This window comes from Macrosteles quadrilineatus, unplaced genomic scaffold (genome assembly GCF_028750875.1).
Source record: "Macrosteles quadrilineatus isolate MER2022 unplaced genomic scaffold, UCM_ALF_1.0 Scaffold_7__1_contigs__length_78375512, whole genome shotgun sequence".
Taxonomy (NCBI): Eukaryota; Metazoa; Arthropoda; class Insecta; order Hemiptera; family Cicadellidae; genus Macrosteles; species Macrosteles quadrilineatus.
Genome location: NW_026542600.1, coordinates 39,319,343 through 39,345,867, shown reverse-complemented (window position 1 = coordinate 39,345,867; position 26,525 = coordinate 39,319,343). Strand labels below are relative to the sequence as shown.

The 26,525-nt window shown below is 34.6% G+C and overlaps 1 protein-coding gene across 8 annotated transcripts in view; it reads left to right on the top strand.

The window, feature by feature from the left end:
• Window positions 1-26,525, top strand: part of LOC128998324 (bromodomain adjacent to zinc finger domain protein 2A) — a 120,567-nt gene that overhangs the window by 19,451 nt on the left and 74,591 nt on the right. For all 8 annotated transcript variants that reach the window (XM_054424426.1, XM_054424424.1, XM_054424425.1 and 5 more), the window contains one exon: window positions 13,500-13,548. The gene's annotated coding sequence lies outside the window, so the exon portion shown is untranslated. The remainder of the gene's footprint in view (window positions 1-13,499; window positions 13,549-26,525) is intronic.

Below are 26,525 nucleotides of genomic sequence, written 5' to 3'. Positions count from 1 at the left end.
AGTTCTAGTAATGTTGGAAGTCGTATGTTATCATCCGTCTAATGTAGCCAAGAAAAAATGCTGGACAAGATTTGATTTAACAGGATATCTAAGGGAGTATGTTTTATCTATGATATAAGTTTGTGAAGCATTAACTTTGGGTACGAGTTTGAAGTTGGATTTTAAGATTAAGCTTGTTTAAATAACAGGGTATAAAATGCTGGTCACATATCATGTCCTAAATGGAAAATAAGTTGCAATTTAACATCTCCCAGCTGTAAAAACCACGATTAAAGTAATATACAGTTATCCTGTCTCAAAATGAATCTAGAAAGCCCCAGAATCAGCTGAGCCCTGTTTTTAAATTCAAACAAAACGTTTGGTACTATGAATTAGTGCAATAAATGTATCGCCAGGCACGCATTCTTTGTTTACATGATGACAATGCGCTTTGGAGACCGATTCGGGCCAGTCGTGCCCAGTTTGGGAGGGAGGGGGCAAAAAGTCTAGAAAGTGGACAGAGCCACAACGCCGCCGACACTGCCTACGCCGCTATACGCTATCGCGGCACATCTGCCCATGTGCATATTCCATGCATTTCCATTCCCAGAATCTTGTAACACGGAATTGGCCGAGTCCTTTGTAAATTGTGTACTGTCAAAAATTTGCTTCGTCTACAGTTGTGCCCAATAAAATGCCACTTTGAACGACAACTGTTCACTAAGTTTAGTTTGCAAAATAGATGATTACTGAACATTTTACTTTTCACTACAATACTTTGCTCACTTATTTTCTCACTACGGTTGACAACTGAGCATAACAAAATTTAGGCTAAGGTAATTTTAATAAATAAATTGTAATCTACAGGAAATGATCCGTATGTAGATTATATCAATTCAAATTGTAAAAGCCAAAAAAGAAACGTTAAAGACGCAACAAAAAAAAAAAAAAAAACGCTTTGGTTAAAAAAACTAAATAATTAGGCCCACAATATGTATACTGGGTGATTGATATATAAGTGTGCCAGCTGTTTTTTTTCGAAAGTTATGATATACATGATATGTATAATAAATGTTAAATTGTAACTGTTTTGGATTTTTTTTATGTTGGTCGAGTCGAACAAATAATTTTACCGCCTTTTTTCCAATATGGTCGTAAACTTTGATTTTACTCATAGAAGACCCTATATTTATGATTTTTTTTTTAACTAAATTCAATTTAAAAACGTTTTATTTTTGGATTTTTTCCCTAAAGCTACTCGTTTAGAGTTGCAGCGTGTTACAACTAAGAAAAAATGACTTGCGGTGTACCTACATTCTGTGCCATGTAGCTCCTAAACGAGTTAAGTTAAGAGAGAAGTTGCTAAGAGTTAATAAGTCTTAAAATTGCATCTACATTCTTAAAAGACCATAAAATACACTACTTTAAAATTTGCAGGCATTTTTTAAACAATGGAATCAACATTTTTTATTTTATTTGTATTATCTTTATTTCATACTATGGTAAACTACTCGCTTGCCTTTTTTAGCGACATTCTGAGGTATTACAACATATTAAAACCCGTAACAACTCATTTTTGTTATGTATTTTATGGTCATTTTAGAATGTATATGCAATTTGAAAACTTAATATTCTTCATTTACTCTCTAAACTTACTCGTTTAGGAGCTACATGAAGTAGAATGTAATCAATAACCCTGTATACAAGTTGAACAGTACAGTATATGTAAATGGGAGTATCTGTTCGTTTACCGCGTTTGGAAGTTGGGAATGAGATGGTGTCCCTTTACGCCAACAATGCAGCTCAGTAACAAAACATGCTAACCTCTATTTTTATAAATGTTGTGCGTAACATAATTTATTAGTTATGACGTACAAATGAATTGTACACAAAATATATCGTGCTATTTCTGTTCGAAGTGTTTTACTCGATAAATTTCCCAATATAAAACATTTTCTCTCGTTTAAAAAAGTGTCACTTATTTCACTAGTTGCAGAAATAAATTTTTGCATACACACTTTTCAAGGCCAGCCAATTTATGCATTTTTGTTAATTAAGAGGTTCCTCATTGACAAACACAGTGAGCTCAATTATTGATTATATATTTAACATTATGATATATAGTCAATAGCTCAATTAACATTCGGTCAGTTGTTTCTAAATGACTTTGGCATGATTTTAGCAAATTTCCTTATAGGGAAGTAGCCCAGACCCGGGGCCGATTTTCTTTTTCATTTCGTTGTATCCAGAGGCTATGTACAATCTAGGCCTACATCTGTAGGTGTGTTCGTGAACCCGATAACTCGTATAATTTCGGTCCGATTTTGATTTAATTTTACAAGAACGGGTAAGGATGTATATCATTTTGGTTCGCGAATAACAATATTAGGAGATTGGGTTATGGAGTTTTTAAATTGTCCAAAAAAGGTTTTTTTAATTTACACCCTAAATTTTAAAAAGACCACATTATATTACAACCATCATGTAGAGCTTTAATAAACAAATGATTTTTTTTATATTCAAGCGTTGTTGTTGGATCGAAGGTTTCGAATAAAATCCCCCCCCCCAAAATGGACATTAAAATGCTATCCTTTTAAATTAAATTTAAATTCTATTATTTTAGGTATGTTGTTTTCATGAAGAAAAAGTAAACTGATGTAGTTTATATAACCATATTAATTTTGTCAAATTTATTGATTTCATACTAAACTATTAAAATATGCCACAAAAACGGACTTTTTACTTCCCTGTAGCAGCAAACCTAAGTACTAGTTAAAACTAATGTAAGTGAATAGAGAACAAATCTGACATGTTTGAGGAATGTTATAGTAAAAATGCAACCAGACACATAGAATGACAGTTTGGGTACAATAACCTTTGTGCATTATAAAACGAAACTGACGTCTATTAGTTGAGAATTTTGGCATTTGACTTGGCCATCGTTGTGTAACCGATGTGGGGGGCTTGCGTCAAAAACTTTCCTGGTAAACTACCCGCTTACCTTTTTTATCGACATTCTGAGGTATTACAACATATTAAAACCCGTAACAACTCATTTTAGTTGACCATTACACACGTGGAAGTTTTCGTACTAAAGACGTTTAGATTTATGTCTCTATATTTTACGCTGGTATAGAATACCTATTGGCTATTAACAATGCATTGCTTACTGTAAACAGACATAATTTTTTATGTCCCACCTTCACATCCTAGGATGCTAGTTCTAGCCTGGAACTGTTTTAAACATTACTTCAGGCTAGTACTAGTGGGTTGCGGCATAATCATATGGATAAAATCCAATGGTGAATGGCGGGATTTGAACCCGGGATCTCGGGCACCGGAGCCCCGCGCTCTACTACCACTAGACCAGCTCGCTCCCCCGTAATCAGATATAAGTGAAGTACCACAGGATGAATAAATCTATACCTTTCTTAGGTTTATCGTACATTTATTGTAGGTTAATTTATATTTTATTTTAGTCTTTTGCTACTTATATCTTGATTTCAATTTGTTTTGTCGTGTCTAAATACCCATCGCACGGTGGTTTTATGACATTTCTCTTGCAGTTTTTAATTTTTTGTCTTTTTCTTAAATTGTGCTTGTCAACATAATTTCATTAGTTAACATAACATACCGTAAATTATATTATATTTTTTTATAAGGGTTATAGATGTAACAAATATTCGGTTACTATTCGGTATTCAGTCCATTCGAAAAATATTTCTGTATTCGGCCGAATACTAGTTGACTTTCGACCCAATACCGAATACCCATATTAGTTATAATTATTAGATTTTGTGGAAAAAATAATACATTAACAAATTATTTTTAAAAGATTTTTATTATTACAAGAATTAACATTTATTTTCAGAAATTTCCAAATTAATAATCAAATTTTAATTAATAGTAAATTGTGATGGTGACGGTGTGAAATGATGGTGCAATGCCCCTCCCCGTCACCATAACAAAGAGACAAGTAGTGACTTGAGTCATAGCATAGCTAAACCTAAACCATTGACTATAAATCCTTAAGGATTTATAGTCAATGTTAAAAGAACTACAACTGGGGAAGAATATTCGGCGCTTCGGGCTAAGACCTCGCCGAATACTCGGTATTCGGCCAAAAGTACTAATCGTTACATCTCTAGAATGCCGCATTCTATTCAAACATTTACAGTGCATTATACATTTTTTAAGATTATTTTTATGCTATGTATAATCTTTTTAGCCATATTTTGCCTATACTTTTTAACAATACTAATTTATTTAGTATTGTAAATGTGTATTATCCAATAAGGGAAATGTTAGGATAAAGTTTATATTAATTGCTTTTTAAATTTAATAAAGGAATTTAGTACCGGTAAAACCTATATTTAATATCGGTGATTAAAAGTGCATTAATCTATACGTTGTATTACTTTTATTAGTTATTTATTTTGAAAATGATATACTATGTTCTACTTTTCCCATAATACACCAGTTAGGAGGGCATATGTGTTCTTACCTAAACACTTTTAGTATTGGTTAAATGTTAACTACAATTTATATTCTGTTATGAAAATACCGGTACTTGAATTACAGCTTTACATAACCCCGGGGAAAAGGTAAACCTTTGGTCATAAGCTTGACAAAAATCAAAAATCTTCATACAGTACTGTAGATTTTTTAATTATACTGTATCATAATTTGTTAATTACGATATCAGTTAACCCCCAAACCTAAAACCCTCAAATCTAAAAAAACTGTATTTTGCTTCCGTTTAGCACCTTTCGAATTTGTAAATCGACATATAATACTTACTCGGTTGTAGTAGTTTTTCAGTCCGAACAATAACAATAACAAAATTACCTCAACACAACAAAACGTTACCGAAAATAAACATAGTCTAATATCTTCAAGTAATTTATTAGGATGATAAACCTGTTGGGGAGTTTTATTTAATCAATGGTGTAAGCACCGCCATTAAGGAACCTAAAACCAGTAATAGTTTTTATTCTATCAGAATAAACAACCCTGAACGTATTCATCCTCTATTGAATGAGGTTTGTTGATTTTTACTGACACGTCGTAGATAGTTTTAACCATGGTTTTAACAATGGACAGGTATTGTTACTATTTCACTATATTCACTTCAATAACTGTAAAAAATAAACTGCATTTGCCATCGAAATAAGTTTCAACCTACGAAAATGGCTTTTATGAAGGTTTGAGGTTTGTATTGAACAATTGTGTTGTAAAACAAATATTTGACAAACATACCAATCAACTTATCATTCACCAGGTTTGCCAATTATTTAAGGTTAACATATTTTAGTGTACTAACGAGTATTATGCAATTTTAAAAATGAATTATCCGTTATCAGCTGATTTGCATCCGTCCATATAATGCTAATTGTATATTATACGTCTAAAAGTAGTCTCCCCTAACAAAAGATCATTGATATGCGTAATTTGTTATTTTACAATACATTATTATCGCAGCAAAGTAATTTCTCATATCACTTTCTGGTTGTGTTTATGCATGGTTTTAGTGTTTAATTTATACGTTAATTAACAAATGATTATTTTTTTTGTTGCAAAATTTTAATATTTTATTCAAGTATTCAGTGTCTAAAAGTTATGTATTTTTACTTTCTACCCTATACATAAATAGTATATGGATCAAGTTTTCACTATAACTGTGTCAGATGATTTTTAAGTCAGTTATCTTGCTTATGTACCTTCGAAAGTTTTTAGCGTTTTTTCCATACAGGGAATAAGCTGTTACCGTAGTACTCATGGCAAGACCTGGACCCGGGACCGATTCAATTTTTCGTTTTGAGGTCCCTCGAGGCCAAAACACAATCCGTTCAAATTCATAAAAATATGTGTGTGTGTGTCCGTAAGCATCACGATACCTCTGAGAGCAAAAATGATCTGATTTTAATGGAATTTGGTATAAACGCGTAAAACTACATTTATTCGAACGTGTTCGCGAACCAGCATGATCGGACTATGGGATTTAGGTTATGGGGGGTTTTATGGAGTAAAAATTGAGTTTTCCCATTTTTGACCCTAAATCATAAAATTTAGCAATTTCTTTCCAAATCATTTTGTAGAGCTTAAAAAAACAAATAATTTAGTACAATGAAGCGTTATTATGCGCCTAATGGTTACGGAGAAAATTGTAAACAATCGTAAATTAAAACACTTTTCCCCCTACCTGTTTCAGCAAACCTCATTAACTCATTAAAACAATGCTATTTAATTAGAGAATGGATGTGATATTTTAAGGAAATATGTTAGAGCAAATCCAATCAGGCAAATGGAATCGCTTAGTCTGCAGGTTTGCTGTGGCGGGGGTATTTGCACCTTAAAACGTACGGTCTTGAGCAATAAAAACTGCAATAGTAGGTAAATTTAGTTTTCTATTTAGGAAAATATGCCACGTAAACAAATCGTAGGATGGATTCAAAAACTTTCAAGATTTCATTTCTGAAAGCTCGATAAAACTTAATAAACTACGATTTAACTTAATAAAGCAGTTCGATTCTGTATCTGAGTATATTTTTAAATGTGAATAGAAACATCTAATAACAGTTAAAACAAAGCATTTTAAACAATAAGATTTTATTACACGCGTAACTGTGCAATCCACGATCACTAACAGGGAAAACGGTAATAAATAATCTTTAATTTGTCACGAGTGTTGCAATTTGCACTATAACAATAGTCACGCTTTCCACCAACAAAAACAAGGGTTGTTGTTCAAACCATAATCGTCCACTTTTTTAAATACCCACAACGTCGATACCCTTCTAGCAAACAATGTTAAATGGTAACAATTCCTAACATGAAAAGCCATCGAGGTACGCTTATCATGTTGACTAATAGATAATCTCGTAGTTACGCAACCTAATAAACGTACAAGTACTCGTAGCCAACAACGAGCTGGTCTTGCAGCGTTTAAGAGGGCTCCCCTATAAGTAACGCGGGTTGGCGAAATGAGTAAAAACAATAGGACGAGGGCGCTTTGAAAACGACGGGCCGGGGCGGATGAAGAATGGTGAATATGTCGCACAGGGGAGATCCATATGGGGTGGGCGCGACATTGCTGACTATGCTGAAAATAGTTCCAGTAGGCCTACAGGCTTATGGGTCATTTGTACAATCTATGTCGCTATACATGGTGTTTCCAAATTGTCTGGACATATTTTGTGGATTTGCCAAGGCTCCTTGGCCTAAGACAAACATAAAGCCATATAAGTATGAGTTTAAAATACTTAGATTTCTGTCTGTCGGTCTGTTTGTGATTTTAATTGTTTTATTTCTTGGCCATTTTCAATATATAAATTTCAAAATTGGTATAAGTAAACGCATCCTAACCTATCCTATTCTTACCTAGCATACTCAATTATACAGTCAAAGACGGCCGCCACTTGACTTAGTTAAGGAACGTATCGGGTGGCTCCCTAGTTGGAGCTATACAGGAATACCAGACTACCTGACTCGGGTCAGTTGGCGCAATTAATGCCCGCTTTACAAATGAAACATAAATTAATAAGTCACTCATAGGGTTAGTTTTGAAATTGTATTTCCTTTTTGATTTTTATGCTTTAATATTTGGTTGACATACAAGATGCTATATTTAACAATAAGTTTTCCTATCACTTTGGTTTGGTTTAAAAGAAAAAAAATCAACACAAATCGGTAATCGACGTCAGCGCATTCTGCGTTCAAATACGTCAATTTTGAATAAAAACTGTTAACAGATTTAATATCGGAATGATATATCTATTTCTTATCAATAGTTAAATATTGGACTGGGTGGAATTGTGGTGGTGCAGCGTAGCGGTAGATTTGTGTCGTAATGTTATAGTCGTCCGAAACGACGATGTCTAAACGTCTGGCCAGTAAACACTAAACAGTTACTTCAGACCAGCTGTCTAAAGTCAACACAACCAGAACAAAGAACAAGTGGTGATTATAGCGTTATCGTAACGTTAACTTACAATTGTTTCTCGACCGTTGTTATTGTTCGTTCTGCTGTCACAGCATTGCTCATTTTGGATTCATTTACGACCAGAAGTGTTTTAAGTTGAGGTTGTCACATGTCTGATATTATAAAAGGGTAAATGTAGTTATCATTTAAATTAGAGAAACGATTATAATAGTATTGTGGAGTTTCGTGTCTCAAACTATCTCGAATGTGACGCTCTTGTATGTATGAATTTTCCAGGGAATCGTATTTTGCTCAGCTAAACACACAACCAAACAAAAATAAACTGACCACTGCGGTCAACCCTGTACTGAATCGAAACTACAGCAAACGGTGTAGGCGGTTCTGTTTTAGTTTGAACAGTATTTGATTTAACAACTTTCTTGCTAAATACCTTTTCAGGATGGGAAAACCCTTATAAACAGATATTTTTTGTTTATTTCTCGTGAGATTAGTTACTCGGTGACCGCCACAAAACACTCGTCACCTTCTGACCTAGATTTCTGTAAAGTTTACAAAGCACAGTTTCTGCCCAGCTGAATGTTGTGAGGGTTACGTAAGCGTGACGTATGTTGCGTGTACAACCAGTTTATCGCGGCGTCACCACGGACGGAGGACGGAGGGAAGAGTGTAGTGTTATGTTACCTCTGGTCTCTGGCATAATTAGAATACATCCGCCTCGCGGTCTAGGGTCCGTTGCAAGTGCGGGAACCGTCGCGTCGGCCAGTCCAACAGTTGTCTTAACAAAATAAATTCTCCTCAGATGGTAAATTCATGGGCATCCGGTGACAGCTGCGTATATTTACCACACGTTACACGTTTCGCTCATGCTACGTCGTGGCTTCCTCATTGGTAAATCTAGGTCTGACAAGGATAGAATTATGGTCTTAACTTTGAATGAATGAAACGTGCTTTTGAAATATCCAAGTATTCGATACAAAATACAACAACGATTTAAATGAATCCCCAAATGGCATAGAGCTTGTGGTTGGGGACCGTGTCCGTCATCCGCACAGTAAAACAATAAGATTTACATTAAAACACTAAAATATATTATATCTTGTGGAGAAATATGTTATTTTATTTTATAAACAAGAAGACAAAATATACAATAACACCCCCGCCGCAGCAAACCTGACGCCTAAGCGAATTTCCATTTGGCTGAATTGATTTTCAATTGATCTATTTAAATAACATTAGGTTTAACGAGTACCTAGGTTTGCTGCTACAAGGAAACTAATAAAGTGTGTGTTTTAAGTAAAATAATTATTGCTTAGTATAAAATGAATATATTTGCCAAGTTTGATCAAAAGATATCCATAAACAAGCATACTACAACATTTTACAATATTCTCCATAAGAATAACATGAGAATTTTAAATTTACCATTTTTTTAGTTTTCTCCGTAATCAATAACCGTACAAAAACACTTTGATATACTGAATTGTTTGTTTTTTTAAGCTCTTTAAGAAGGTTTAGAGAAAAATTGGGAAATTTTGTGTTTTGAGGGTCAAAAGTGAGAAAAACAAATTTTTACCCCATAAAACCCTGTTCCCATGGTCCGATCATGCTGGATCGCGAACTCATTCAAGTTTATCCCGCCTTACACCTTCAAACTAAATTTCATCAAAATCGGATAAAAATTACTCAAGTTATCGTGTTCACGGACACACACATATATATATATATACATATATAAAAATTTGAACGAGTGGTGTTTTTGGCCTCTGGGGACATCAAAATGAAAAAGTAAATCGGTCCCGGGCCTAAGTCTTACCATGAGACCTACGGTAATAGCTACTTCCCTATAGGGAAATTCACTAAAAACACACTGATATTTCTATGACACGAGCAATGTATGGACGTATTGTAGCGACTTACTGCTTGCATCAGAAAATACGACTCAAAGCGATTTCCGATTTTGAATCTATTGTATTTCCTTTTAATCCCGAATTAAAATTAAAGTCTTTAATAGCAGTTTATCTTGTAATAGATAACCTTTAGTATAATTTATACTGCCTTATATATGAAAATCTTGTTGGAGCAAAATAGTATACGTTTGAAGTGAAATCGTTTTCTTCGTTTGGTTGTAAAAATACAAGCCGAGCCCGAGCACCGTTATTGGTAAAATATCTTTTTTAAGTTGATCAAAACATTTCCGATTCTCATTCGTTGTATGTTCAAATGAATGGTGGATAAGTGTGTGTCATGATGTAGGTACCTTGAAGCAACATATAGTAATGTTGATTATATACATAAGAAGACGTATTATGGAGGTTTTCTGTTCAGAAACAAAACACTATACATTCGCAGCCTAGGTTCAGTAGACAATTGCGTAAAGATGCAATAGTTACCGATGTGGACCATTACGCAATGCAGCCGTGACTATTTCAAGGGCACGGCTGCACAGACCATTTACACACAAACATATACTCGTCCGATTATCTTATCGTGTTTCTCAAGCTACGATTTAAATAGTCATGTGATGCTTTATATCTACAGACAGTTTTCTCATAAGGCAATATGAAGTGGTTACTTTGCGTTGATTTAAATCCAATTTTCTTGGCCTAGACCTATCTTTTTTGCTTATTAAGATCAAGGACGTTTAAAATGATACTACTAATAGACTTTCCGTATTGTATTCCTTACGATTTAATTGATTATGAATATAAAAACTCTCCATTAAGGGTTCGGGTACAGTTTCTTAACCCCTAATATCGATTTAAACTATCGATTAAAACTATCGATTTAAAATATCGATTAATAATCGATATTTTTAACTATCTCTATAAAATGAATGGAACTGTCATAACCTAACCTAACTAACTAACTAAACTTGCTGATAATGAAAAATCGAATGAAGGTTTACTAATAATCGAATCGATAGTTTCAATCCATATTAGGGTAGCCCAGTTAAGAAACTGTAGGTACCCACTGGTTTAAGTAACCAAAATTACTAACTTCACGTTTTTTAATCTTTTACGATGAATTGTATAGTAGGGTACGCTTTGAAAAGTGGAACTTTTTTGTGATTTTAACCTTATTTAAGACAACACAGAGACCAATTTTAATTTTTGAGTTAATTCAAATGCTATACCTGTTTGAACTATAGTTTTAAAACGTTGTATTTTGTTATAGCAGATCTGTATAGCAGCATGACAGGGGCCTCCTTATTTGACTCTATGAATTTATTAGTTTATTCAACGTTGATTCTTCCAATTAAATTTCTACAAACCCAGCCAAGCATTATGGCAGATCTTAACTCGTCGTTAATATAATACAATAGGTCTATGATACCTAGTCTATTGACTAATTCCATTTACTGTGAAGTTTGCATTACTTACGCATCCTTTCAAGCAAGGAAAGGGAAGGGAAGGGGTTTAAGGTAAATAATTCTTGGCTGAGAAAATAATTTATGAAAGCATCAGTGTTTATAAATGACAACCGTGGGAATAGTTTTCAGATCGATAAACTACGTATATATATGATTGAGCATACCATTACGGGATTGATTTTTGTCAGTAAATATTGTCTACAAATTTGAAACAGATATTAAGTAGGTATAGGTAAGTAAATAAATTGAAATTTGTTTCCAGCCATAATTTAAAAAAGCGTGTGGTTTACACAGTTAGGGAAGTAATGTTAACAAAAGGAATGACGGGGGCTAGACTAATGTTCGGAATTCAAATGTTGATGTTGAGGAAACGTATGTAATATTTGTATATTACATTTTTGAACCCACTACCATTTCATGTCAGATGATGCACGTCAGAACGTATTCGTTATTTACTCGTCTCTGCTGCAGCTGCAATCCTTTCACTGGCTGAAGAGGACATATTCCTGGAAAGTCAAAAAAGGTCAGGGAAAGACAGGGAAACAGGCAGTGTTAGGGAAGGTCAGGGAACAATTTTAAAAATATTGTTAAGTCAGGAAATTTACAAAAAAACTGTAAAAGATCACGTAAATTTTTTGGATGATGAGTTGTGTTAAAATTAGATAGTTGCTGAAAAGATTACTTAAGTTCTGAAATAATAAATACCCCTGCCGCAGCAAACCTGCAGACCGAATTTACGTTTAGCCTACGTGGTTAGATTTCTACTAAAATATTCCCTTCAAATTGTCAGTGGATTTATTTCCTATTCAAATTAAATTTATTTTAATAAGTGAGTTACTTAGGTTTGCTGCTACAGGAAATGTAATAAGGGAGTGTTTTTATTGAAATCTTGATAGCTTAGTATGAAATAAACAAATTCGCCAAAACCAAAAAATAAATCGTCCTGGGTTTATGTCTTACCATGAGACCGGCAGTAATAGCTTATTCTCTAGCCTATATGGAAAATTCGCTAAAAAAGGAGGTGTAAGGATGGCTACGGGGTTGGTGGAGGCCGTATAAATATAAAAAAGATGTTTTAAGCGATTTATACTTATATCTAAACTTCCTGTTTAGAAAACTCCTAAGTGTCCTAGTTTAGAAAACTTGCAGTACCTAAAATATACAGTGGTCAGGGAAATCAATAAAAAAAGGTCAAGGATGCACAGGGAAAGTCAGAGAATTCACTTAAGGTATTTTTTCAAGACAGACGAACATCACTATGGTGACGACGGTTAACCCGGTACTCTGTGCAGCAGTCTATAGACATTTTTGCCACTGTCATATCAATACTAATTATTTTGGGTTTTTCAATGGTTCTGCACTTTTTAAATAGTTTCGTTTATTTAAAAAATCTTAAACAATTTACTGAATTCGATTGTGTTAGTGCAGTCTCAACATTTTGACCAAAAATCACCTCAAATTCGTTTTCATTACTACTGTAACACTGTTGGAATATTGACAAAGCTCTAAAGCACCTTTTTTTATTTGGACTTGTTTCAAATAATTCACCCGTATTGATTAACGGTACCTAATTTTGTTCTTAATGAAAATGATTCTCCATAGATGGTCAAATATCTCATATGGTTTATGGATGATCATATGGTTACAAACGCGCTTCATTTCTTTGACCTGCTCAAGATGTTTGACCATTTCACACAAGGAGTCGTTTTGGTGTACGTATTTTCCGAAGAGGGTAAAATCTCTTTCGTTATACTACTACTACTACGGCAGATTCCTACGGATACAGCAGTACAAGGCTTACAGTTAAATACATTTTCTTCATGAACCAAAATTCTTCCTACATAGCTTTTAGCTCATTGCCACATTTTATTCTTCAGATATAAGGGTACTTAATTGTTTTCATTTTGTGAGTTTGCCAACTATCACTACCCTTACCAAGAGATCAGCATTAGGGCGTACCCCCTTAATACATTGTGATTAAAATATAAATATTTTTCTTACATTATACCACATCGGTTGACCAAATTGGTTTGGTATGGGGCGAAAATATCAAATTATTTTTTATATATTTTAGTGAAAGAATTATGCTTGGTAATCCTTTAGAAGCTGTCAATGTTGTAAAATATCGTTCTACAGAAATGTTGAGCATAACATTATTATGTAGTTGTGCCACACACACATATTCTAACTATGTTCACTCTTTTACAGGAAGCACTGTGGATATCTTGCCGTCAAAACGTCAGCACATTTCTAACATGTGAGTATGTTGTCCAATCCATCTTACGTCGTCTAAAGTGCAAACTTATGTTATCGTCATGTCGATTGAACATGATAATTTGTAACTTTATAAATAACTAATCCTCGAGCAAAGATAGGAAACGATATTTTTTTATAGTATTAATTCCTGGATTAAATATTTTTTGGGATTCGCCGAATATATTTAAGTTTCACTTAATCGGTTTACGGATTTCAAATTTTGAACACTTCAGAAAATAGTGTAAAGAATTAATATAGGCTAATAAGTTATTGTAAATTTGTTCGTTATAATGACCACTACAATTTATGTTTTTCTGCCAAAACCGTAAATATAGAAGACTCTACCTTTATCCAAAATTTAATTACCCAAAAACCCTTTATTACCTGGACCCAAGGCCAAAGGTTTTGAGCTCCAGTTTAACCTAAACACCACACCACACTATCACTCTCTACACACAAAACTGACCCCCTGCACAAGTGCACTGGCTTACTTAAAGCCTTCTGTAGGTCAGCACAACAAGATATTGTTTAACAACACTACCAGCCTACTCACACAACATTTCCAAACACTTCCTGTTAACAATATTTGACCCCCTCCTATTAAAAAATGTACAATATTTTACTGTTGTTGTTACCTATAGATGATTGCGATTTAAATTAGTTATTTACGGTTTAGTAAAATTACAACCAGTTAAGTTTACTCATGAATATACGTTATTAATTTATTATTACAAATTTTTGTAAAAAAAATAGATCACATTTATATGAATTTTTGAGTAAAGTATCTTTGTAGCATTTATGATTAAAAAAACCGAGTAAAAGGTTTCTCTTGTGTGCAGTAAGTACCTTTTTACTAAAAGGTACTAAAAGGTAAGGTTGTGTGCAGTTAGATTTTACCTATAACTCTTCTATAGATTAGATTCTGCCGGAAAATTGTTTTGCTCATAGGCAAAAATAGCTTTGGTCGTCTAGAAACATTTTACGGATAATTTTAATCCTATTTTTGAATGACATGTTTTCAGGCTAGCATGTTTCCATGGTGTTGGAGGCTAGGTTTATTATATTTATCAATCTTGTGGACTTCACTCACCTCATAATTTTTTAATCCAGGACTCTCCAAAATGTACACATCATGAAGACACAGTTACACACACATAAAAATCGTCCTTGGATTTACTCCAAATCAAGGAAGTAACTGTGTTTTCGTGGTGTGTAGATTTTGGCGAGTCCTGGATTAACAAATTATGAGGTGAGTGAAGCCCACAAGATTGATGAGGATAATTTTATACACGGTACGTAAAACTTGCATGCATCGACTGCCAATGTCTCTACGTAACTGAAAAAAATATTGTGAAAAACTAATCGTTGTACTAACAACGAATTCCTAAATTTGGCATTTAAAGCTATTTATTTCTCATTTTGAGACCCTAAGTATTGCAAACTACGTAGATTACGGAATTATTATCAATATCATAAACGATTTGCACAGTACGAACACTAGAGACGTTAATTGCGATGCTGCATTTAAACTGTACAGTTGAAGTTGATACAATTGACAATTTTTATGAGTAGTGAAACTCTTTGGCGTATTTAGAGAGTGAGATTGTTTTTTGGAGCAGACGTAAACCTTAATCGGAACGATTCCATTTTATGAGGCGTTAACGAAACTTTACTGAAAACATCAATTCACTAGTTTAAACCTGTCGGGCGTTATGTTGGGCAGAACAGCTGCCCGGCAGGTGGTCGGCCAGTGGCGGTCAAACATAACCCTTGTCGCAGCAAGCCTGCGTAATCGTCGGCATAAATCAATCTCTCTTAACTTATACGGGCCAACTTATACAATCTGGAACGTAAAGTTTAGTTTCTCGGTAAACAAATGGAGTTGTAAAATGACGTGTCAGCTGTTTTTGGTCGCGTTCGTTGTTCTAATTTTGATGATGTAGTTGTTATGTTATTTGTCATAGTTATGCACGTTGAGGTTTTGTCATATGAGTTTAACAAATTTTGGAAGGTTTGTTGCTAAGTAGGTATTTTGATTTGTTGAACCTGTGCACTAGGTCCAATTAGACAGAGGAATGTTTAATAATTTTACGGCCAAAGTGAGAGAATACTGTAATGTTGTTTTGTTTATCATGAAATATGTTTCATGTATTGTCAATTTGTAGAGTATCTTATTTGCTTAATAAGTTATAATTGTTCATAATCCGTTAGTGGAACAACAAGTCCGAAGTTGTAAACATTTACATTACAACGACTCTTCTTCCGCAGACTTCGTTATCTCAATACTAGATTACATGATCTGTGTACATACTTTATTTACTTATGATAAAGGTACCTATTGTGAAAAATGTGAACAGATGAAAATAGGATTATAATGGTATCCTTGTGACTAAAAAATACAATCTTTAATATTGTTTGAATCTTACGTAGGTTAGTAAATAGCAAATTATGGCACTACTGGAAATATTGCTACTGTGGCTGATACCCACTCAATATCGACATTTATCAGTTAAACTTGCCTTAACCCCCCCCCCCTTGACAAAGAAAATTATCGCTAACCACAGAGCACTAAATAAGAAGTGCTTCTTATTTAGTGCTCTGTGTCGCTAACGGCTTCAAAGTTGGAAAATTCACTGAAAAATAAATAATCAAATCTGATATACCTTTTCGAGTTTGTGCTCTGTTAATGTGGTTTTGCTAGTCAAAATGTGGTCATGCGACCTTATGTATAATTCTGGCGGATCCATGCAACATTTTTCCAATACAATAAGATGTTAGTGCATTTTTAGTCACTAATAAATAGATTGTGAAAGCGTTGTAATTGTTAACACGAGTTAATTATACAGGGTGGAAAAAGTCCCGGGACGGCTGAATATAAGATCACTAAAGATACATTGCTTCAAAACTTGGTACATAGTTACTGGGCATAAAAACCATTTCATCACACTATTCAGTGATTTGCTAACTCCTCAGGGGGACGGCCCGCTAGGAGTCGGAAGAAAATCTTAATTGTAAGCATAGGTTGATATGCACATAAAATTAAAGGTCCTTACTAGAAAATACAATGCTGCAAGTTTGAACTCAAACGGACATTCGAGTCGAAAATGTCAGCCGTTCAAAGCTATCTTGAATCAGTCTTTTTGAATCTTTAAACGGCTGTCATTTTTTACTCAGTTGTTGTTCTTTAGAGCTCAAACACGTTTTTTAAACGGCTATAGCTCGAAAACGGTAAGCGCTAGCAAAGATTTGAAAAGATTTTCATGGTTAAGACTTAAATTTTCTACAAGACACTCTTCGGCGTTTTTCGAAAATCGCACTCATTCACCACAAAAAAACTACCTACAGTACTTCTAAAATTTTGTAAAACGTCTTGGAATTTCGACGCGTTTTTAAATTACTTTTAGGACATCTTTTATCTATCACAACATTGAAAGAAAAGTGCCTAAAGTGACATTTTTGTAACCCACAAAATAATATTAATGATGAATTTTCAATAAAAATGTTTTTAACGCTTGTTTGGCCTAAGCGTTGTGCTCGGGTGGTCTGATTCACCCTGTATATCAACTTCTGGATCCTGAAAAACTAAAACAGACCTTTGTTGCAAACTACAATTTATTTCACTAAACTATCTCACTACAAAAACACAACACATTTAGTGTGTCTGCAATGGTAGTGCACTATTTGAGAGGTGCATTCAACGATGTTTTCTTTACCAATTGACCTCAGCTTGTTCAATTAGATTTAGTACCCAAGTCTATGCTTATAAAACAATCGTGAGGCTCTTGAGGCCAGAAGGGTTTATCACCAAAGGTGACTGACTCACGAGGCGGTACCAGAGGTTGTGTATTCGAGATAAGAGATGGGCGATAAGCTAAGTGATAAGACACTCCTAACTGTCAAACTGAGCGTAGCATCGCCGTAAGATCAGGTGATCAGACTGGCGACTATAGTGAAAAGTATCACGTTGTTTACGACTTGTCATACGTCATGAATTAGTTATGAACACATTTCTGGTTCAAATTCCCTGATAATTTTAGTTTTGTACACAAGTTTTCATTGTCTAATCATCAACATAAAAATTAAATTGATTGCCTAAAAATGAATAGGTAGTTATGAAAACATTTCTAGTTTTAATTTCCCCGTAAATTGTTGAACCCTTTACATTTGACTAATCATCAACATTTAAATTAAAATGATTCGAGGAATTCAGAAAATCTGGTGGAAAAGCTGGTTTAAAACGGACAAATACAAATTACTCATTTTTGAGTGAAACTTGCATGTATCTCTCTACTATTTTTGTTTTTTCTTGAAAATATTAAGAATTCAATCATCAAATATTTACCAGTGTTTCATATAACCATGTACAGTATTATCATGTATTACCGTCCTCTGCTAATTTATCATTCATTTTAACCTTGCCAAATAATAGCTAATTGGTAAATGTCGAACAGTCAAAATATACTAAAATCAAAAAATTGAACAATCTTTGAAATACTTAAATAAGATTAGGGTCACCTGATTTGGTTCTATTGCATTTAACATCGGGTCATAGAAGATGTTGAAAAACATATACAGTATAAACGTTGTGTACTCTACAATGTTTTACGTTCAGTAGTACCAGTAAGACTAGTATATATCGACATAGTCTCCCTCTTTATGCATTGTAAACAGCTGTGTTGTCTCCAACAATGTAAACAATCATTGCACCGTGTTCGCTAATACGAGCTGCACCTGAGTTATAATTGAGGTCAAAAGAACTATTTCGTGTTTAGTTTCCAGTTTACACGCAAACACTTTGCTATGAGTTGTAAGTAAGCAGTAGGTAAAACGTACGTGTGTAAATTTGACGGTATACACTCTCATTTGGTTAACATGAGTTTCAATTAAGTATTAAGTGAGGTAAAAATAAGTGTTTATGTTAATTCGAATTTCCACACACTAACAGTTGAAACTTTCGTTGCTATGCGTTGGCACCTATCAATGTTAAGGCAGACGTGGAACATTGCGGATGCATCGTTAGTGTGGGCAATTGCGGGACTATTGATAACTGCCACCTGCAAGGGTTTTGCATATATCTACAAATACTTCTAGACCAGAATGTTGCGGACATAATAATTCGCATACAGTCGAACCTCGTTAGTACGAACCTCAGTAAAACTTCCCCGATGAGATTATTTTTTAAATACTCTCGCAACTTAGAGAATTTGTTTGTGACATGGGCTAAGGTTGTTCTACATATTGTATACAACGAATATTCTTAACACAAAACCTCTACAAGACGAATGCGACCTCTATAAGACGAATGTCTCATGATCTTAACCTCCATGTACGTCGTTTTGGACAAACAGAAGCTTTTCTTAACATGAAATCCCCATCCATCAATCTTCCTTCCTGAGCCATTGTATAGAGGTTAATCTCAGAGCGAGGAGAAACCTCTATAAGACGAATAACGGCAGTACCGTTAAACCTACCTTGATAAAACGAACCTCTTTACTAAGAATACGAGTTTTTCTCCTACCCCCTGAAATTCGTCATATAGAGTTCGACGTATGTAGGTATCTATATATGTCCGCAGTACATCCATGTATTTAAGTAAGTGTGCATGCATGAATGCATTCATAATTGTATGTCTATGTGGCCACTAGTATTTTCCTTAGTCTGGGGAATGAAAGTTCATGAATATTAACGATGTAATAAATTAAAGGAAAATATTCAATACTTCTTAAAGGCATATCGCATGCAACAATTGGACTTAGTACCATCTACCAGATACGCCGACAATTTTCATTGATACATACTATACAAATTATTATATCAACAATACGAGTATTCCGGTCTATATTCCAATTATAAAAACTTTTGTCAACACTTACTCTAGTCAATATCTGATAGTGACGCCAATCACACATCCCACCATGGAGCTGTAAATGTAGATTTGCAGGTATCCAGAGCTTTCAAATTTGCAAATCTCACGAATGCATTTTATATTGAAAATGTTCTGTATAGAAACATACCTTCAGAGATTAGAGACCTACCTACATGTATCTCTTCCAGTTTACAAACGTGCAGTAAACTGTTGGCTGTTGAAGGTAGCAGTAATCCGTAGTGTCCGCAAATACCCGTTTTCACAACGTGCCCGCAATGTTCCAACAATTGCCCGGTATCCCTTACATATGCGTAGTTTTAAAAAAAACGTACTTAAGTACATGGGGATCATAGAGCTTTAACTGTTTAGAGTTTTGGTAAAAAATGTACGGAAAAGGTCACACCCTATTAATAACTAGGAGTAATCTAACTTTTACAACTATTGGTTGAGTTATTTTCTATCTCGCAAGAGGAGTTAATTATTGAGGGGAGAGGTGCCGTGCCCTGTCGATGACAGATTCCTATAAAATAAACCATAACAGTTTCTAAGATTGGTGAACTTTTATAGAAATGTTGGTAAGGAACTACGTTTTTTGACAAACCCTCGGAAAGAGTTCTCCCCGAGAAATGAAATCCAAATGTAATAGAACCCAGGAATATATCCTATAAATGTATGGTATGTATCACACTATGCACTTTTTATGTTTTCTGACATGACATTTACAGCACGATGCATGGAAGCCATTATGTTGTTGATAAATACGCTAAACTACGTCTTTAAGTGAATTGATTTAAACCTTAGGCGTTCGTTCAGTTTTATTTTTGCAACCCCTGTGTAACTATTCGAAAGAATGGTGTTTTTTGGTTATGAGGACCCTAAATAGAAAAACATAGAATTACCTTGGCCCTTTGGCCTAGGTTTCACCCTAAACACGGTAATATAATCAATAAACTAGTGAATTCTATTGTCATCAAATCTACCCAAAGATTAGGTATATTATCACTGATGTGAAATGTTTCGGATGGATTTAGTAGAATTTTTTTGCCATTTAGTCAGTACATTTTTTATTGTCAAATACAACACTGTTTTTATTATTTGCAAGTAAGATTTTTATCTACCCTTTTTCAAAATCTGTATTTTTCAGATCTGTTTATTCAGTTTTAAAACACTGAAAATGTTTTATTTCGGATCACGTTTAGAGCTCGATATCTCTCGATTGTAATCAACACAACAGTATTATATTTCAGTAATAACAAATTTAAAAAATGCTTATACAAATCTAAATACGCTGCTTCAAATTGTATCTTAAACATTTTTAATTGTTCAATTTTACTTTCTACTGTTAAGATATACGTACACGAATTTCTTGGTTTATGCTACAGATTATTTAGTTAAACGACATTTGTAATTTGTAATATTCTCTAATGCTGCACTCTCAAGCTTTAGTCGAGGTATCCGTGACTTACATCTTAATCAAATATTTTTTTAAACTCAAAATTGTTTTGTGTCGCAATACAAATACATTTAAATGCACTTCCCAATTTTAGGAGTATTTTTCGGAGGACTGGCAATTTGTTATTGCTTGGGTGAACTTAGTTGGATTTATGTCTGAAAATATTTCTGTGGACATTTGGAAACATTTCTGCCGGCGAAGTCCCACTATCATTAGCACAGATTACAAAAATTACAAAAATAAAAATCCTGTTATACTCAGTAACCGTTTAACTGTTTGTGATTTCATGCAAAGAATTAGCAATTTATTATACACGTAAATGTTGTGCTCATTCTGTGCTCCAACAATACATAAAATGTATATAATGTTGTGCTCAAAGAAACACCAGCGTTACTGCGGAAAATCTTCGCTAGTGATGACGTCACTCGCCGTTGGAATTAAAATTTAAAATGTCATTTAATGCTGGGTTGAGATAGAGACCTCTGGTTTTCGCCGACATTCTTCTTCGATAAAGGCCTTTAAAATAAGGCGTCACCAGGTGAGGCATTGCAAAGCTTTTCAGCTGCCCCTCAAACACCCAGGCAAAATTGGGATACCAACAGGAAATGTGCATTTTGTACCGTTAAAGGTGCGCAGAGTTTATTTTTCGTGATATAACCCATTAAAAAGTTAAGAGAGGTTATCTACATATTTTGTCTAATCATATAGCCTATAACTTATTCTATAAGTGCAGTTAGTGAGTACAAGTATTTAAAACGAACGCGATGTAAAAAGCTATTTGGGTCACACCCATTAAAAAGTAAGAAATCTGCTCTGCACACATTTAAATTGTATAGTATACAAGTGCACTTTTGGTTGGTATAACATTTTGCCGGGGACCTCTAAACGGGGTTTTTCGGGGGCAGCTAGAAAATGTTAAATGGAAAGGTCCTAATTTAAAAGACCTTAAAAATAATATCAGCGAAAATCGGAGATACCTGTTTCGTGTCGTAAAAACCATCGAACAAAATGTACATTGTTCATCAACTACTACTACTTCGTCTCCCCTTAGGCTAAGTTGTTAGGATTTACTTGTTGGTTTGCTTTCTATGTTTTTGTCTTTTTGAATCGCAACCAATTTTAGCAACGCACCTTAGGCAGTGACACACTATCGATCTTTCCCCGATCAAGACCCCAAACCGAGCAGGAATAAGGGAGGCAAATATCAGCAAAATTTCAATCCAAACATTTCCCCAAATAAGACCAAAACCAGATGAGTTCTACGGGGCGCGGCAAAAGGGAGTTTAGAGAGATATGGAGAACGTGTGCGAGTCAGAGCGCGGAGGCAGTAATAATAAAACAGTAATAAAACATGAAATAACATATTACAGATAATTTTAATTGCCTTTAATAATATTAACGTTTATATTGGGCCTAATTTTTAAATAATTTTAGTATAACTTCAATTACTTAATTCAATCATTGATACAATCAATTGATACAATCAATTGATTTAACTGTTTCAACTTGTAAAATTCATTTTCAACCTTGACCAAACAAACCACAAAATTACAACACAAATGACCATAATATATAACGGCGAAATATTACCCAACATTTATTTTACCAATTAAAGAGTTAAATTACCATAAGTTAGAACTATCAACGCTAGTGCAGGCGGCCGCTCGGTGCGGCGCTCGCGATGGCGTACGGGGCAAAAATATACCGTGACACACTAACGTACATCACTCCTTACATCGGACCGATCTTTTCTTTGATCTTTCGCCAAAAAAACCGCCTCCAGAGCGCTCGTCTCCCTGCCCGGCCTGATGTCTGGATCGGTGTATGGACCCACGGACCCCTGACACACTATCGAACATGCTCCCTTCGACCTCCCTTCTCCCTTCTCCCTGCTCGGTTCGGGGGAAAAGTCAATAGTGTGTCACCGTCTTATTAGACATCCCTGTTACTCAATTGTTTTGTGATGTTTCGTTTAGAAGTCCCGTCTGTAGCTAAGGCCAGACACATTGACTGACAAGTGGTTGATTTGCTACAACTGATTGTTTTAATGTTAAAACTGAACCTGTCCATTGATGGAATTTTAATGTACAATACATTTTTACCTCACCATGAAGCCTATATAGTACTTATATTTTAAGACAGTAAGCTTAATTTCACATAAAAAGTAGTCAAATTTGTCATTGAATAGGATACCATTAAGAATATGAATCAACTTTCACTATCAGAAATTCTTGACACAATTCTGATTTCATCGAAAAATTAACTAACTATAACTACGAACTTTATTTCCTAACGTTTGTTCCGTCTTAACCATCTATCCGGATTAGCTTGGACAATCCGAAACCAATTTCGTCCGAGATTTTTGAAACTAAGTTGGGGAACTTTCACTATATTACCAATACAATAGTTTTCAAGGAAATTCCGGTTAAGAGATTGTAAGAAGTGTTTTGGTAAACGTACTAATTCTTTACTTCACTATTACGTTATGGATTCTTTTTGATCATTTTTAGAATTCCTCATACAGTACTATATAATTCGATGGATTGAAACTTCCTTTAACGAGAAATTTTCTAAAATAATAATACAGTAATAATATTATTACATGTTTTCAAAATTTATTCGTTGTCTTACCTCTTCTGTACACACTCATCCAACATAGTCGTTCTGTATTTAACGTAAATTGTAAGTTGTGAAATAAAGTTATTGCATTGCTCGAATATACGAATTATATTAGGCCTAAATTTAAAATTTTGTTGAACGAGCTATCCCTCGTAGACACGGGCATTAAATCGTATTAAAAACATAATGTTGGCCAATTATAGGTCTACTGATTAGTGATTGCGTGGTGTTGCCGTTAGATTAATCATCTTGTGTATTGTATTCACTTGGTATTCTACTTGAAAATGAACCTTCGGGTTTGAAATTACCAACCAGGATCACTTTGCAGTACCCTAATTAAACCTTTTATAATCTTCATATGTAATCTTAGTACAATTACGAATTTAGAGTAGCAATTCATACTAATCACGCTCAAGCGCTATTCAATATTATAAAATATTCGTTGTTTAAAATGTTCGATTGAAACTGGAGATATCGCGGGGAAGGTAGGAAACAACGATTTGGAGAAATCGTAAATCCTGAATGATGGGGACAGTGCAGCGTCGGTCAAGGACCTTGGTGCGTGCGAGCGCGCGCATGTGTGTGCGTGTGAGGGGGTGTTTGGACACAGCGCCGCGGACACCTTGTTTCCGTGAAAGGACTCGTTCTATCTAGACGGTGGAACGACTCAACCACTCGTTGTTTTGTAGTCTTTGAGCAAGAGATGCTCTTCATTTGTCTACAGGGTTGTGATATTTAGGCTGATTAGAACCATTAACTGTAAACCGTAAAAAGACACACACATCTCGTTTGCCTAATGAAAGTTGACGTCCATCTCATTGTCTTACCTTTTTTCTACTTTACAACATAAATATTTCATAAACTTTAGTTACGGTATTTAATACTCATTCTCTTTCCTTTTATTAATTTATTCATCTGTGTGTAAGCTCTACTTTAACCCATGTTAGAGAATTGTTGTCCATATATTCCACTATTACCATACTTATCTCCCATTTTAAAAAGCCTTAAAATAAAATAATTAACTGACAGAAACATTAAAAGAGGATACAACCCGATTTTTTTTTTAATCAGAGAATAACATAATTTATTTTTATATTAGCTTTTATGTTTTACTTTCTAAATTAAATTCCAACTTAATCTTATTCATCATAAACCGTAAGTTTTATGAACAGCCATTTCGTCATCAGCTTATTCCTATTGATATTTCATGCCTCAATCGCTTTCATGCTGATCAATACTGACCAGATTAGGCTGAAATTTTAAATATATTGGCAACCGATATGTAAATATCCTAGTTATTCGTGTAACTACGCACTAGTTACACCAGTACTAAAGGGGCAGTTATGTTTGCCGCACGCTCGTGCGTAAACATTTCTCTCGAGTGCAGCAAAGGCACTTTTGCCCTCGCGTTACACATTATATTTTTCCTACAGTAACTATAAAGCATATAAATAATCAAACACTATACAACACGTTTTTAGGTTAGGTTAAATCCAAGCGTTGATAAAATGGGAAACGCTGCACCAGCTGATTGTAGTCGTAGTGTCTTTATGTATTGCCAACTTATTTTCAATGGTACACGTATTACGTGCCCAATAAAAGCACGCTGTTTTGTGTTGTTTGGTTGGAATACTGGAGTGCGGCAAAAGTAAAAAGAGTAGGGCTAAAGTAAGTAAATGAAGCAATTAGCAACTTTCTGTACGATAATCAGTGCAAGAAGGCCCACTTTGTCTGGTGTCAGTTGGAAAACAAAAATTGATAAACGTTTTGTAAAGTTCAAGTTTTTTTTATCTAATAATCATATTAGTTATAAATAGTTACACTACGAGTTAGTTACACGTAGCTTAAATAGTTATACTACTCTCATAAAATATTCCTAAAACCTCAAATTGCCTGTACAACTCTTTGTTTTGAACAGACCAATTGCAGTTCGCCAAATGTACGATAGGCTGGTTAGGCACCTAGAAACTGGTGTTGCAGACATTGTGTCATATCTGATGAAATTTAATGACACATGGAAGTCTTTTGCATGTCATATGTTTTTTGCACGTAAGAGGCATTTCTTCTGATGTATTGATATTAGTCGCGTACAAAATACCCCAGAGATTAGTATGCAACTACACCAACAACTGAAATCTCACTTAAAAATATTTTAGAATGAATCAAGACACTATGTTTACAATCAACCACTCGTAACCTGCTGTTTGAGGCTCAGGGGGTGAGTGGAAATGCGCATACGCCAGACCTGATGTACGACATGTCTCGCCAAACACGACACATGTCCGAGACATCATTGGTCGGACGTGTCCAACGAGACTGGTTGGTCAATGTTTTGGTGCGTCATGTACAACATCAGGCCTGGCGCGAGACCCAACTAGACGCTGTAAGCTGAATGCACCAGGGAAGACAGTGGAATATCGTGGGCTGACAGTGTCTACCTAGAACGCCCGTGCCAGTCTATCTGCCTGTACCTGCTCTGTGCTCAATGAACTAGCGAAATGGGCTTAGGGCTTAGTTATAATTTATTATTGGCCTTATAAGTGCCGTTTACCTCAGCGCTAAAGGCGTAGTCCGAGAATACAGTCGGACACTTGATGTGATTCCAAGGCCATTTGTGAGATAGTCAACAAGACGTGTCGCTTCTTTTAATATTCTTCTGCATTTTCTGTTTTAGAGTGTTACAAATTTTGATGAAATCTTGATGTCAAATTCGCTTAATTTGCTCAAATTGTGGACACCGTTTGAATAAAAATGATTCAGTTTCATTCTCTAAGTAATTCCAATAATAATCAAAGCGGCCTTCTTTATATTAAATATGTTTGCCCTTTTTTTCTCTTTTTCAATATGTTTGGCTTTTTTCTAAGCGTGTGTGATTCATGGTTCAGTTGGTAGGTCAATACCTCTGCGTTTGCATTCAAGAATTGGTCAACTATATTTAAACCACTGCACTGTCGACTTCCTTTTTTTGGTAACTTTTAGTCTTCTGACAGATATTTTTTACTCGAGCCTCAATAAAGAAGGATTTTCATTTAATTTCATT